This window comes from Saccostrea echinata, unplaced genomic scaffold (assembly GCF_033153115.1).
Source record: "Saccostrea echinata isolate AGI-Se365-2 ecotype Australia unplaced genomic scaffold, CSIRO_AGI_Sech_v1 ptg000010l, whole genome shotgun sequence".
Lineage (NCBI taxonomy): Eukaryota > Metazoa > Mollusca > Bivalvia > Ostreida > Ostreidae > Saccostrea > Saccostrea echinata.
Window position 1 is genome coordinate 8250001 of NW_026889759.1, and position 16953 is coordinate 8266953.

Here is a 16953-nt window from a genome sequence, read left to right on the forward strand (position 1 = left end):
ACCCGCCGTGTGCTCCTTGTCATGATCGGGAAATAACGGAAAATCCGTCGACAATTCAGTGTGTAAATAATGGCCTAACAATTAGTATGAAAAACGTCAGTCAGCATTTGACTCAATGATAAATTGTATTTGCTGACAAGGTCATTGTATCGACCATAGAACTTACGAAATGATGACTTTAAACGAGACAGCCGATATTCTTGTTTCATCAACTTGTTTGTCAATAATTTACCTCGCTTTAGAAATTGTTCATACGTAGAGCATGCTCTTGCGTATCGAATCAACTGAGAGATATATACCCCGTATGCAGGTGATGAAGGTATATTGCTGCATAAGTAAGGAAAGTTGACAATTGAAAAGTTAAAGTCATCACGTTTATCATAAAGCTTGGTTGTTAGATTACCATTAACGTCTTTTTCAAGTAAAATATCCAAATATGAAACAGATGTGTCAGACTCTGTGGTATCTTTTATCTCAAGCTCACCAGGATATATCGTATCGACATAAGAATGAAAATAGCCATTGTTAATTGACAATACATCGTCGATATATCTAAATGTCGAGTTGAAGGCCACAGCAAGTGTTTTCTTCTTTTCACGTACAAGTTTTTGGACAAATTCTGCTTCATATGAATACAAAAAAAGGTCTGCTAATAACGGGGCGCAATTGGCACCCATGGGAATTCCAATAGATTGTTGGAAGACCTGTTCTCCAAAAACCACATAGATATTGTCAATCAGAAACTCAAGCATCTTTTTAATGTCAACTTCAGAGTACTTGCGTTTACGAGTTCCATTTTTATTGAAAAAGCAGCTGTCAATGATATCAAAAAGCCTGGACTTTAATTTATCGTGGGGAATGGTTGTGTATAAAGTAGAAAAGTCATAAGTTTTTAAGCTGTTGATTTTGGTAAAATCTTTCGATTTCAAATTTTCCAAAAGTTCCTTGGAATTTTTAAGTATCCACATCTGATTTACACCACTTCTCGAATATATTGTTGCACAGTACTCTTGAAGTTTCTCCTTCACCACTGTTAATATCTTAGTGAGGAGTAAAGAAAGAGGCTTGGTTGAACATTTACTGGAACCCGCTATGTATCTTTGTTTGTAGGGATTTTTATGAAGTTTCGGAATCCAATATAAATATGGTAATTCAAATTCATTTTGGTTGTTTGGAATATTCAAAATATTCAATAAAAGACCAAATAAAGGGCGCACAAAAACCGTTTTCTTGAATTGTTAAAAAAACGACATGTGTTTGTGAAATGCTGATGTACCCGTATGATAGCTCTTGGCCAAGATGGAAGTTTTTCAAAAGTAGGTCAAACTCCAAGGTCTAGTTCATGAGATTAAAAAATAGTATAAAATGAAGTTCTTGTCTCAAAAAGTACACATACTGATTATGAAAGCCTAGCACCAACCGTTCAAAAGTTATGAGTAAGATTAAAGTTTTTAATAAATGTGCCAAACTCTAATGTCAAGGTCAAAAGGTAAGAAGTAGTGGTACCCAAAGAAAGTTTTTTCGTCCCGCAAGGAATACACATGTGAAATATGAAAGCCCAAGCACCAACCATTTAGAAATTTTGGCCAAGCTTAATGTTGCTTAAAGTTTTACAAAAATAGATAAAATTCGAAGTTCAAGGTCATAAATGTCTATACCCAAAGAAATGTCTTATCAGAAGAAAAACGCTTGTAAAATATAGAAGACCTAGTACCAACCGTTAGAAGTTATGAGCAATGCTAAAGTTTTTGCGGAGATTAATAGAAAACAAACAGATGGACAGACCGTTAATTATTTTCCTGAATCTCACATTAAGGGGGCATAAAAATTAGAAAGGTTCCTGATAATAGGTAACCATCTTTAATACACATTAGCTTTGCTTCGTAGGATAGAGATTTTTTTGTTATTTTCTATGCATTTCACAAACTTATACAAAAATGTTGACAGAAAAATGATTGCTATTTTGTGAGAAGTTGAAAATTAAGTTTTAATTTGTTTTGCAAACTCTATCTCATGAGTAAGTTAAATTAGTCTTGTCTCAAGATATTAGATTTTAGGGTGTGCATTTAAAGCGGATCAATAACTACATATCTATGTAAAAATATTATAAAGAAAAGTCATTTTATCAGGAAACAAGAATACATACACCAAATAATCTATTTTTTTTTAAAATATAAAGATAGGCAAAGTGATATCTCTGCAAGAGCTAAAACTTACAATTATATTCCTCGCTTGCTATGCTTAATGGGAATCTGTTATGAAACAAGTTCAGACTGTCTCAGTCATACTCTCAAACAAAATAAGATCTCGTCATAAAATTATGAATGTATAACCTTGTCAGAGCTTGATGTTATTCATAACCTAATCAGCAGTGAGGAGAATTGTTATAACTAGCATCAAACAAGGCTTATCCTTCTTTACAGTTTAGCACTACCCGATATTATGCTTCCATTGGTCCTTATTAACATATTCAAGAATACCTTATTTAAGTATGCCTTCTATTCTTTGAATCCGAACTATGTTGACATTCAAGCATATGATTCTTAGATGATTGCATGCATGGGAAATCAAACTAGAACTTTTCTTATGCTACTGGTGTTCAAGACAAAGAAAGAAGAAATATTCTATCCTCACAGCTTTGATACTAACATTCTTTAAAAATAAAATTTATTGATATCCTTTATCCGTTTTTCTTTGTATCATGTTTTTAAGTTTCAAATTAGAAAAGAATTAAGAAAGAAGTTTTTTTTCTGCAAAACTGTTTTCAAAAACAGCGATGTAATGTAAATGGTCGGTTTACTTGTTAACTTATTGGTTCAATATCAGCATATCCTGCACCAAAATTGACAACATTTCGGTTAATGAATCTTTTATAGCAACCGTTTCGTGAGTCTCTGGTCTTTGATTCTTGTTGAATATTAATATTCTTCATCTCAAAATACGAATAAAATCTTTAGCATGAAAGATTCTTAGATTTATGTGTTCGATATTGAAGATGATACACTGTCACAGAGTTCATATTGTCATTAATATCTTCCCCTACATCTCTGACATTTTTCTTCTGCAATGTCCTCTTTCGATTTGTCAATACTCAATACTGCAGGATACTGTTGCATGAGTTTCTGAAAAATTGTCAGCGAAATGTTGAAAGTAATTCAATATTATGAATAAATGAAGAAAAAAATATTTAATCGATTGCATTTAATTGAAACAAGTAATGTTACTGGTTTTGACTGTACTTAAGATCAAGGGGAAGTTAACAGGTGACATTACTATATATAGCCACGTGTAATATACAATGTATGTATCCCCATAACTCAGTACCATCCTCCTTAAAATAGCAAGAATAAATAAATAAACGAATAAATAAATAAATAAATACTCAAAGAAAGAAAGGACACAACAAATCACAACAAAGCATTTGTGTAAACTAAAGGACACATGCTACTATATTTACATAATCTATAATAATCTAATATAAAAGATAAACGATAATTTTACAAACTCGATCAGATATTATTAGATGAATGGAGTTTCTGAAATTCAGTGAAACAAATATTGGGATAAATTCATTATTGATGGAAGTAAAGTGCATTTTACAGGGATGTAACAATAAATAATATACATTTAATATCAACCACTTTACTGCTAGTGGAAACTGCTTTATTTCTAATTGTTTAAAAGTGTTATTGTTTATGAATAAACAATGCTAAGTGATAAATTGAAACATAGTTAAATACAGTTATTTAACCAATTTTTCTGCTAGAGTACGTTATTGACACGTCAGATATCGGAAATTAACATTTTTTTTGTTTGCAGGAAACAATACGTGTTTCATCGTGTTTACATTTTCAAAGCAAATGTCAAACGTTTAACTAGGAACTTATCAAGTACATACTTGTTTCAGCACCCTTCCCCCTTCCCCTGATGATTAAATAAAGAGGCGTTAAAAAGAGTCATGTATTTTGTAAAGTTTTTTTTAGGTAAACACATTTTAATTAACTTATTTAGTCTGTGTTTGCAAAAGATTTCATTCGAAATTTGAGATACAAGATAATAATAAAAATAAAATTTCCGGTACCTCCATTTTCTCTTGAAGAGTAAATTCAGAAATCTGTTTTTGTCGTCTAAGATTTCAATTTCAAATTTAGTTATTTATTTTATCTTTAGTTTCCAAAATTTTATAATTTTCATAACAAAGCATTCATAAAACATCAATTAATAAGCAACTTTAGTCGAATTGCCTCGATGTTTGCTCGAGAATATAAAAGAAATAAACTATAGAAGTCTTCCAACAAACTGTTGGAATTGCAATAGATATATCGATGACGAGTTATCAATTAACAATAGTTACTTCCATTCATATGTCGACTCGATATCTCAGTGAACTTGAAATCAAAGACACCGTAGAGTCTGCCACATCTGTTTTATATTTTGATGTTTTACTGACCAAAGACGATCAAGACCAACTAACAACAAAATTGTGTGACAAACGAGATGTCTTTAGCTCTTCCATCGTCAACTTTCCTTTATGTAGTAACATTCCGCTTCACCTTCATGCGAGGTTTTCGGCTCCAAACTTATTCGATACTCAAGAGCATGATCTAAGTACAATCAATTTTTAAATCGAGCCTGGCTACTGAAGATAGGTTGATCTTACAGGAATTTCAACAACATCATTTAAAGTCATCGTTTCGTAAATTCTATGGTCGTTATAATGACCTTGTGAACAAGTATAACCTATCATTGAGTGGTATTTTGGTTGACGTGTTTCATACTAATTGTTAGGCCTTTGTATTTATACTTAATTGAACTACGGAATGTTCCGTCTACCTGATCAATAAATTGGGCTCACGGCGTGTGTGACTGGTCGACAGGGGATGCTTTCTCCGCCTAGGCAACTGATCCCTCTTCTGAAAATTCCGGGGGTCTGTGTTTTATGCCTTGTTTACAAATTTGTATTGTTTGTAGATTTTTTTTTTTAGATCGATCACTGTTCGTTATCTTCACCTTTTTCATGCTTTATTCAGTAAAATTTTTTAACCATTCAGAACCCTTGAGTTCAAATTTGTTTATATCTATTTGATTTTAAAGACGTCATACATTCCAGTGGTTCTCACAATGCAATTTTTTTTTCACTTTCTCAGAATCACTTTTCTTCGATGACAGTATTTCCAACCGTTAATAATACTACGATTTCCTTAATTTGAGCCGTTTCATTCTCATCTTATTTTGCCTAAGTTACTTTTCAAAGGGTTCAAATAGGGTCTTTTGCCTTCTGTTTAATCCTATTTATTGTATTTTGTATAAACTGAATGAAATATAGTTTAAATAAAAGAAAGAGTAGCTAAGAGCTGTTGTAGATGGATATAAAGTATTATTGATGTGTTTGTTTCTTAAATAACCTTTTCAATTTTGTATCAAACAAATCCTTCTTCAGAGATATTTCTATCTTGAATGGAATAAAGAGCTGAAAGTTTATGTATAAATCTTTGGGAATTTTATTCACTCTTTTTACTCCCACTTTGCTGCTTTTGCAATTAACATAACAAGCAGTATACTTAAACGATTATCATAAATTCACGATCATCTACTATTGTATCAGATTTTGACTTCTGAGCGGGTGCTCAGTTATTGAACAGTTTCAAAAGAACCTGACCCAATCTTTAACCATGATGTAATTGATTAAACATTACTAAGTGCTAAACTAAAGTAGCTTGAAGTATTATTATTCAGAAGATATTTTAGTAGACTACAAGTCACTGATACGGCTGGGATTTTAAGTTTACTTTTCCACAGAACAGAAAAATGTGTTCTTTATAAATTGTAATCTACAATGTTTACCTGTCAAAACTAAAGCCAAAAGTTTCATACAAAAAGCGTAAAGTACATAATCATTTCTGTTGGGGAATTCGTATAAAGGAAATATTGATTTTCACAAACGAAGTGGAATTAAAATGCAACATTATGTATTTTTGATGTATGAATTTATGCGACCTTGGAACAACTGCTTATTGAATCTATAAAAAGAAATTGTCTGGAGAAGAATTACGACAACTCTTCTGAACTAAAAATATCTACTAAAACTTGAACTTAAGAATAAGTTTGGTTAAAAATGGTACATATGTTTAATCACCGTAATTCGCGGCATGTCTTGCATTATTCATCCATAGGGGAACTCGACTGAAAGAACGTAGTCTTCAATCGCGTTTCCAAAGCTGACTTTACTCCTACCGCCATCTTCCGATGTTTTTGTTGTGAATCGGTATAGCGATCAAAGCCCATTGAAATTTATTAGTATGGAAAGCAAAATTAATTCAAGGGAATTACATCTGCGTTTGTTGATATGCTTTATCCTTGGGGTCTAATGAACCCAGAATAAAATCAGACAGCTGCACTCCCGCGCCTCACGACATGCGTGTCCTGCTTAGGCTTCCACTGTATACTAATTACTTTTCAGTTGGAAAACTGGGCGGCAAAAACCAGATATTTTTTCTCTTTCTATTTTTTCAAAGCTTATGAAAACCCCTTATTGTTGTAAGTCCCTTCATGTATTTACCATTGCAAATAATGAATTTACTAGGAGGAGCAGAAAAAGAAAGACGGAATACAATCCACATGCTTACATACATCGGTAGCTCTTTGGAACTATACACTTAGCAGACAATAAAACATGTAGTTTGTCTAATAAAAATGTAATAAGGTTTAATGAACGGTAAATTTAGAATATGATCTTTATGTTCATGGTCATTTTGTGCCCTTTAAAACAAAAGAGATTGAAATCTTTTATATTGTTTCGATATCCACTTGCTTGGTATCAAGATACTAAATAATAGAAAATACTTCCGGAGATAATTTTAAGGAATGGGTTGTTATATGTATTAAAACTTCATAAAATGAAAGATTTGACTATATATCTATCCCAGTTTATATATACAACAAATTATTCCTTCTTCAAGTTTGTACGAAGTAATGTGAAGAATGTCTCCTTTTCTTAAAAAAATATTACGTGCCTTTTCAAAGGTATTGAATTGGAAATCATTATCATATATTGTATATTGACTTTGTGTTTAAAACTTAACAACGAAAATATCAATGTTAGAAAAGGGACATTTTCTTCCAATGTTAGTAAGTTTAGTGTGTCAAAAGTTCATATTTATGAATTATAAAGAATGTAAAGTTAATACTAGAAAAATTTCAGAGAATCATGTTTTTAAACATTCCATCAAAAGAAGTACCTACTAGTAATTTTAGACCGAGGATGTTCCAACAGCCATTGTTCAAGTTGTTGAAAGAAAATAAAAAAAAAACTCTTCTGTGCTAGGCAACAATAATTTGTTTTAGATTATCTTATTTTCTTTCGTTTTTTTGGTTATATGTCGGAACGTTTTCAATTTTGTGAGGATTTTGAATTTTATAAAGACAAAAGTAAATAGAATAGTAAAGAATATTTCTTCAACAGTATTTATCCTGACAAAACTTATTCAATTTTTTGAAATGTAAATTGAGTTTAAAGAAACCAATTGCAAAAAAGATAAAGAAATAATACTTCGAATAATTGTTTTCCAATTATAACAGTAATACATTTGAAACAGAGCGATTTTAAAGTAATTGAATCTCTCCCCTGGTGGGGGAAGATTTCACATCAAATATTCCTGAAAGCAAGACTCTTGTTAAATGAATCACCAACTATCAGCTGATTTATCAGTTTCTTTGAAATGTATTAGCTATTTCAAGGGAAAAATATTATCAGTGTTACGGAATAAACCACAAAAATCGGGGATAGCGATTTAATAGTAATCGTTTTTCATACTCATCTCATGTTATCAACAGTTCAAGCGTTGAAAAAACGGTTATAGTATTATCTTAAATTTGCACCAGAGTTTATTGTTTGGCAAGAAATATATAAAACAGTATGGTGTGATGGCAATTTAAGCAAATCATGTGAGATTAGACACAAGGTATAACCTCCGGCAGGCGAGGTTCCTACACGTATGACGTTCATGTTGGAAGAAATAATGTTTAAATATACATGACTTTGAGAGAGTATTTGTGAGGGAAGTTATATAAGTAAATTAGTGCTCGCTTCTTTATGGCTTACCAGCATTGCTTTCCGAAAAAAAGGATTATTGGATTTTTCTCCAAATTAAATCCTACCTTGATTGCAAGAAAATGACCTAGCTTTGAGATCATCTCAATATAAGTGAGTATCAATATTTTTTCTACAAATTACTTTTAATATAACGTTTATCACTCGATGTGGGCAATTTGCTCATTAATTAATGGTTTCTTTCATCTCAACTGCATTTCAAGTGTAAAGAAAGAAATATTAATGTTCGTCCCACTGGTCTGTGATTTAATATATTAAACATACACGGTGCAATGATCAATGATATGTTTAATTTCTGTTTATTGTGGATTCATTTACTGGTTGAGAAAAAACTGCATTGTTTGGTCGATCACAATAAAAATGTTTGCTTTCAATAAATGATTTTGGCTTGAATGTGATTTCCAACATCGAAATGGTGCCATTGCAAAGAAACCTTTTTGGAAAATAAATTACCAGACTGCAAGTAAATAATTTTTAATTAATGCTGAACTAAGTTAAACATGGCCTATATAAACATAGAGTACATCAAAAGAAAAATTGTTTAAACAACAGAAATATTCTACAATATATGTATGTTTTGCGCACATTGAATGTGCAGTAACCATGCAGGGAAGATAAGTTTGATGGCCGATACCAACTAGAATTCTGCACCAATGCTAACTTATCAAATTTTCACAAATAATGCAACTGATGAGAATAATGATAAATGGGATAAGGGGTATTAAATCAGTTACAAATGCATCAAGGTTTTTTCAAGTTTTTTTTTTCTTATATTAGTCTTTAATTTTATTTGTCATTGTGGTATATTGGGTTAAATTTAGCATACTAGTGTCATGCAGAGAAATGTCAGTGAACATGTAAATTAAAAAAAAGTTCAAGCAAAACCTGAAATAAGATCAGCAAGTCTGATTTCAAAAAATAATTTACTTGCCTGCAAACATCCCATATATTTATACTTGTATCAAAGAAATTATTTGAAGAATAATTCCATTTAACAATGACAGCTATGGAACATTTAAGTATATGGTCATTAGATAATAGACATAACTTTAATTAAAATAGATGAGAATGACTGTTGCGAAAGAGGAGTTGAAGGCAGAGTTGAAGAAAAAAAAGGCAAAGATCTATCCTTGTATAAAATGTACTATAGTTATTATGCAAGCATTAATGCATGCTGTGGAACTTATTAATTATATCTATGTATTAAACAGATGATGAAAGGTCTCTTTAAGTGTTATGTGTACAAACACGTTCAAGCATATCTTTAGCAAAAAATTATAAAGTTTTTACGTGCAAACCTTTCTGTGAAAAGTGCAATCACCGAGAACTATGATCATTTACAGCTTCATTTTAAAAAGGGGGTAGCCGATATTATGGATTAGTTTCCGATTTCAAAACAATAGTCGCTTAATTACAATCGGACATCATTAATACTTTTGTGTGAATGACACTCACCCTCTATTTAACAAGTTTGGTGAAAAAAATAGAGGAAAGTATTTCATTGTTTATATACTGAAAAAAAAAACTAATTTCAAAATTAATAGATCTAATGTCCCCATAAGAATTCCATTTTCTTTTTTTTTTGGGGGGGGGGGTGATTTGAAGAACACAAATATTTATTAAGTATAGGAAACTAGGTGCAATATAGCTTGATTTGCTAAATATTTAACCAACTGAAAATAATTTGCAATAGAGTCAATACTAGAAACTATACTGAGATTTGATTGTGCTTCCTCCTGTGGAAAAAATGAGTTCATTCGAAAGCTTGTAACTTGGTTATTTTAATGTTTTATATTTCTTAATTAATTATTTATCATAAATTTGAGTCTTTAAATAAGAGAATCAAACAACGGAAGAACAACTATTAATGGCTGAATATTTCTTTAGTATATTAAACAAAGCTTAAAAAGACAAAAATCTGTATGGTGTTTTTACTGGTGGATGGAATTTTTCACAAGTTATCCAGACGTAACCATTGAATTATTTAGTGCTCTTACAGATGTTGAGTCATTGGACAAATAGCAATAAAGGTTATCATTACTAGTCTCATGTTTATATTTTCTTAAATATTTCATATTTTAAAATTATGTTCTAGCTTTGTTCTGTATACATGTATTCATAAAAATCACTCTGATTCTACAAACAAGTTCTCTGAAGTTGATATTAAAAGGAAGCTGGAGTTCCTCATTGAAAACATTTATGAAGTCTTTGTAGACCAGTCACCAGGTCTGCAAACTGTTGGAATTCCGATGGCAGAATTGTGCTCCTTCATTAGCCGACCTGTTTTTATGTTCCTATGAAGCAGAATTCATTCATAAACTTCTACATGACAAGAAGGAAACACTTGCTGTGGCCTTCTACTCCACATTCAGATATATCGACGACGTTAACAATAGTTACTTCCATTCATATGTCGATTCGATATATCCCAGTGAACTCGAAATCAAAGACACCACAGAGTCTGCCACATCTGTTTCATATTTGGATGTTTTACTGATTATAGACGATAAGGGCAAACTAACAACTAAACTGTATGACAAACAAGATGACCTCACTTTTCCATCGTCAACATTCCATTATGTAGCATTATTCCGCTATCACCTGTATATGGTGGTTTCGTCTCGTAACTCATTCGATACTCAGGAGCATGCTCTGAGTACGATCAATTCTTAACCAAGGCATGCTACTGACAGATAAGTTGATGTAACAGGGATTTCATCAACCTCGTTTATTTAAAGTCACCAATTCTTAAATTCTGTGGTCGTTATAATGGCCTTGTTAGCAAATACCGGTATAACCTACCATTGGGTCTATTTTGGCTGACGTGTTTCATACCTGTTAGGCCTTTGGGTTTTTCCCCCTAAATTTGACTACTGAATATTCCGTCTCCCTGATCAATTCATAGGGTTCATGGCGGGCGTGACCCGGTCGACAGTGGATGTTTACTCCTCCTAGGCACATGATTTCACCTCCGGAGTTTCTGGGGGTCCATGTTTTATACTCTGTTCACAGATTTGTATTGATTGTGGATCTTTTGGAGATCGATCACTGTTCTTTATCCTCACCTTTTTCATTATTACATTACTTTTTTTAATAAGAATTTTAATAGAATATTTAAAAAAAAACGCTTTGAAAAATGTCTATTCATCCTATTGTCTTTTCAAAAAGAAATTCTCTTGTTTTTCAATGAAGAAAAATAATTTGAGTTGAAATGGTCATTTATTGCTTGAAAATCAACTGGCCATGCAGTTAACACTTTATACATAAGAATCATTTCATAGCATCTCATTTAAACTTCCATTTAATAAAAGACTGAAGAGTCGATTGATGAATGGTAATTGCCAAACTAATAAAGCTTGCTTTTAAATGATACTCTACGCCATTAGATGTTTATTATCTCATTAGTTCGTTATAACCAAACGAAAAAGCAAGACTAAAGTAAATATAACTAACACAATAACAACATGTTGAAGAGTTGTTTGTGAATGTGTTCAGAATGTTTTTACTCTGTATTTTGTATAAAGTTATTTAAAACCGTCCATAACAACGAAAAATTTTAAATATGAATGAAACAGGGTTCAAATGTTTCAATAGAGTATATTTTCACTTTATGTGATATTCATTTTAAACCACATTATAGCATTATAGGCACACAATAATTGTTAAAATAAGCTTCTTCTTTTTCTCTCTCAAACTATACTTTTAAAAGCGAAATCTAAAAGACTTCAGTTTTAGAACCTCTGATATTTTGGAAGAGAGTAAGAGCGAGGTTTGAAAAAATTCATTTCAGAACACCTCTTTTATGTACATCAAATCGATAAAAAAGAAGCTACTACAGAAAGAGTAATGTTTATTTGTAATTTTGCTAAATGCAAAGTAGGTCAAGTACAAGTATCCTTACTAGCATTTCAGAACAACGTTCGCAATAAAAGATGATGACAAATTAACTGCTTTAAAATGATTTTTTTAAGTGAAAAAATACATAAAGATACATGAAAGACACGAATTTCCACAATTTCCGAATTTTCTCAATTTCATTAATTTCCTCCGATATCATTAGATACATTTAGTGCAAAGAATGCATAGGTGCAAGCTGGCTAATTTGCGACTGATGGAAACGTATACATGTGTCCTATACTGTATCTCATTTGTATGAAAAACAGAAAGAGGTCGGCTTGCAACCTAATGCAAAATTAGTAAGTTTCACTTTGTTGTGTTCTCTGTGTATTCTGTAATTCAATATCAAAAGTGGTTTTGATCCTGGATTCACATTCGCTTGCAAATGCATGATATAATAATAATTATAAGCTGTATTCAGTCTTCTAAGGGCCTATCATATAAGATGTCAACCATAACTGCTTGGTATTTATTTCATATGAGATGTCGCACTTTACTGTTTGATATTTTTTGTCATATGAGATGTTAGGCTAAACTGCTTGAATTTGTATTTTATATCATATAAGGTACATGTATCAGATTTCACTATTTCTAGTGTATCTGAAATTTTATGTGATGTGATATGTTACACTTAAACTGTATTTAGGATTTTACGTCATAGGAAGTGTAGCTTGGCTCTAATCCTTCCTTTTCAATCACCCCTCAGACAGTGCAGAAGAGTTTCTTGGTCAAGTAGAAGTAGCAATACAGTAAAATAGCTTTCTATTGTCTTTTTGTGTCAAATCTCCACAGGAAAAATTAACTCGATTTTCTGTGTACTCTGTTTCAGATAAAACATTGTCTACATATTTCCTATAATTAGAATAGCATTGTTTTTGTACACTGAATCCAGAACATCTGCATATTACTTTTAATTAATCCACACTCAATTTACCGTAACATCTGCTGTAAAGCTAATGTGAAATGTTCTCAAGCAACTGTGATTTTTCATTTCAAAAAACACAATTCATATTTTGATAACGATAAATGTTGCAAATGTAATAAAAAAATCAGAAACATAGAGAGAGAGAGAGAGAGAGAGAGAGAGAGAGAGAGAGCTTACTTTTCCATGACGTCGACCTGCAAACGTATTTGCGCTTTGATCTAAGAGTAATTTGCAAAGTACCCCAAAGCAGGGAAAATCCTGTAAAATATACTTATTTGTTGGTAAATTCTATCTTTGTACATAATAAAAGCTAATTTGTGTGTTAGCCGTGTAATCCATCTTTGTTATGGTTTGGACGACTGGGAATTGAGCACTACATTTAATTACCATGTTTTCACAGCAAATAATGTGTACAGCACATCTCTCAGACGGTCTGGATTTTTGCTTGGTCATTTGCATGTATGCCACTATCGCTAATGCCACGGCTTTAATGCTGCCATTGTGAAAAAGAGGTTGACTCAAAGTATCTTGATTACAAGTAAACAGTTAAATAACAGTATATATATAGAAATACAAATCGATGGTGTGTAAACAATTGATTTTCAGTATCTTTGCACTATCATGACTGACTTCAAACTCTTACCTCATATAAACTTGGGCAGCATGCAGCAACCGTGCCTATGTAAGCTTTATTGATGCTTCTTCGACTTTTCATTGAGACAGTAAATATTTTTTAAACTCGTAAGCCATGGGATGTGTGAATGGGGTTCAAATAAGCACTCAAAACTTCGATTTTTCATGAGGAATTGCATTGTTTTCTTCTCTATGGATAGCTTTTCTCCAACTTTGGTAAGTGTGACTTTTCTGTTTCTGACTTTTATTTGGAAGTGAATAATCAAGACGTCGAAATGGACACAGGGTTCAAACTAGCTTCTTAGTTCTCCTTGCATATTTCATCAATAATTAAGGTAAAAGTGGGGAAATGAAAATTGAATTCGGCGCCTGGGTCCGTGAAGTATCGAGTTAAAGAAGAAAAGGGAGATTTTCTGTAATGATAGGACATCATCTTTGATCTTTGGTAACCAATAAACAATACATACAAAGAAAAGGTTTTAGTAAACATAGATTAACTCCGATCTCTGATAACCCCTAAAGGTGGTTGTGGGAGGATCGAATGCACTTTTGCTACCCTCGTTGCGTTCACAAATTAATTGTTCGGAGACAGGGTCTTTTAGTGGTCTGCTATTGTTTGACTTCGTTACCCCCTACTTTCTGAAAGTCTCTTCATCTCAGTGAAGAGAAGTTCAAACAGAATTTTCCAGTGTTGATGGGGCTTGATTATATCAGTGGTAAAAACGATATAAAATTAGATAACATTCGATCAATTTCCTCTATCCATGCGAGGTCTGGTTTTGTGATATCTAGTCATACAAATACAATATATATTTTTTTTTACCGCAGATGATATTCTAGGAAAAGTCGAAATTGTTCAATATCTAATGAGCTAAATTTTGAAGGAATCAAATTTCTTAAACCATTTGGTTTTTTTTAGTTTTATTGCTGTTAATATGCAGTAGTAATTATCTCTCTCTGCTCTTTCTCTTTGGATTTGAAGTTATCCTTTTCGGCAATCTTCAGTATTTGGCCAATAATTTGCCTAAGGTTTGTACACGTAAGATAGATGTCTAATGCCATTGGTAAGCGTAGAATATCGACTAAGCATGGATCGAACAGTTAAAAAAAACTTAAATATAAAATGGGGCAAATGCACATTCCCACTTAAGGAAAAAAGATATAAATACACCATGCTTAGGAGTTTATCCATGTTCTTATTGAAACTCAAAGGAACAAAATTTAAAAGATTTAAAGATGTTTTTTGCATTCATTGAAGACTATCATGCTGTTCTGCTGTGAAAACTGGAGAACATTTTATTGACCAAGCTTGCTTTTAACATTCGTTAATGATTCTTTCAAGTAACGTTTAGTTCGAAATTCGTATGAGACAAGGGAAGCAGTTACCTTCGAACATAGGGGAAAATGATCGATTCCTGCTAGAGCAACTTTTTAACACGCTTATCTTAATTATTTTGTAGCGTCTTATTTAAGCCTTTGAAACGATTTCAATTTCTAAAATTAAGAGCATTTAATGAACTTTATCCTGAAAAGAAGTTTTGTTTTAAAGATAATTCAGTGAAATATTGAGCATCCATGCGTCCATGGTAAATAGATTTACGAATGGCTACACAGCTAAAGACGAGAGTATTCTTTGTATAACATCGAAACTGATGATTTCGGTAGAATATTTAAAGATAAAAGACACAAAAAGGGCTTATCTTTATCATTTTTCATGGAACTCTGTGTCTGCAAAAGAAAGTTCCGCCAAAGTTATTGACATACCTATGAGCAAGCAAAACGCCAAAATTTATACCCGCTAAAGAAATCCGCTATACGGTATAACCTGTGGTCCATAATTAATTGCATTGTGTAAAGTTTATTGTGAATTGTGTAAGGATTATTAAGATGCAATAGTTATTTTATTTTAAATCTTAACATAGCATAATAAAGAGGGAAAAAACTTCTATAGTTAAAATCTTCTAACAAAACATAGTTAACACATTAACATCCTATAGACTAGCTCTGGTTGTTCCCATTACATTAATCATTTTGATCTTAGAATTTGAAGAAGTCCATTTCAAGAAAAACGAGACTCTTACACGTCTGTGGGGGGTGCTTGTCACCCGAATTCATTGAATTATTTAATTTAGATTTACTTTTATTACCACTTGTGTCTTCACAGCATTGATTTTCAGGATGTATGAGTAGGGAAGATTACTCTATTGTGATGTTTTGGATATCAAATTCATGATTGAAATAACCCATGCGAGAGAAAGACCATGCGCCGAGGCATAGCATTTGAGACACGAAGGCACTATAACTATCAAATCTTTGTGGTCTCTCAGAATAATTATTACAAGTTCGGTGACGTTCGATAGATTTACTTGGATACACTGGAAGTCAGAAAGTACGACGTTCCAAACTGGCTTTTTTTCATATAGATTGTGATTCCCAGCTTGGTTTTTTTGGAAAGGCAAGTGTAAAGAAAATGTATCAGTGTAGCTCACTTAAAAACCTCGCTTACTCATAGAAGGCAATAATATGGTTTTGTTGTAAATATTGAATAATTCATGTGTATAACACCATCATTGTGAGTGTTGCATTACCAGATCGTCTGCATGCAATACAATTTTTTAAATTATATTCGGAAAACGGATTTCGTCTGTTGGAAGATTATCCGCAAAATATCCTCATCCTTGTAGACAAGGATGCCATGAAACAATTATTTCTATCCAATCAGAGTCACTGATCATTAAAAATAAATGTTTTCAATGTGAGCTGACAGTATGAAAACATGATATTATGAAAAAATGAAAACATGATATTATGAATTATTTATTTTTTTGTATCATTTAAACGCTATGAATACTCATTACATATCTAATGCTGCATAGTTATTGCTTCTAGATATAGATACTTTATTGTAGAAAGAATTTTGTTTGCTTAATGTTTTTAATCATTTAACTGATAGTAGATTCTAAACTGGAATTCAATGACTGGATGTTGATAAAGGAATGAACAGGATATCATACTAGTATGTGAAATTTATATCCCCCAAATTTAGATCCCAGCTTCAGTTTTAATTTTAAAATATAAAAAAGCATCAAAATTTCCATTTCTAAATGCTGCTCGAGTATGAGTTAAATGTTTTTGAAGTTGCAAGTCAAATGGATTTTAATTAATTTAAAGTAATTTTACAGAAACAAATTCATGTTACTTTCTAACATGTAAGCAAAAAAATGTAAACTTCTCAAATGTATTTTTTAACGTTTAATTGATTCATGATATATTATATATATACGTTTCATACAGGCATAAATACGTGTGTATTTTTTTTTTTTTTTTAAAAATCAATAACACTTACTTGAGAAATGTGTTATTCGCGGATTCAATATCTGTAGCATAA

The 16953-nt window shown here is 31.8% G+C and overlaps 1 protein-coding gene across 4 annotated transcripts in view; it reads left to right on the forward strand.

Moving 5' to 3' along the window:
• Positions 1-7844: 7844 nt before the first annotated feature.
• LOC133184302 (neuronal acetylcholine receptor subunit alpha-5-like) overlaps positions 7845-16953 on the forward strand; it is a 37905-nt gene continuing 28796 nt past the window's right edge. For 2 of the 4 annotated variants that reach the window (XM_061319315.1, XM_061319314.1), the window contains exon 1: positions 7845-8203. The gene's annotated coding sequence lies outside the window, so the exon portion shown is untranslated. Of the gene's footprint in view, positions 8204-13603; positions 13782-16953 lie in introns of those variants that run through there. The other 2 variants (XM_061319311.1, XM_061319312.1) reach the window with 2 other exon arrangements.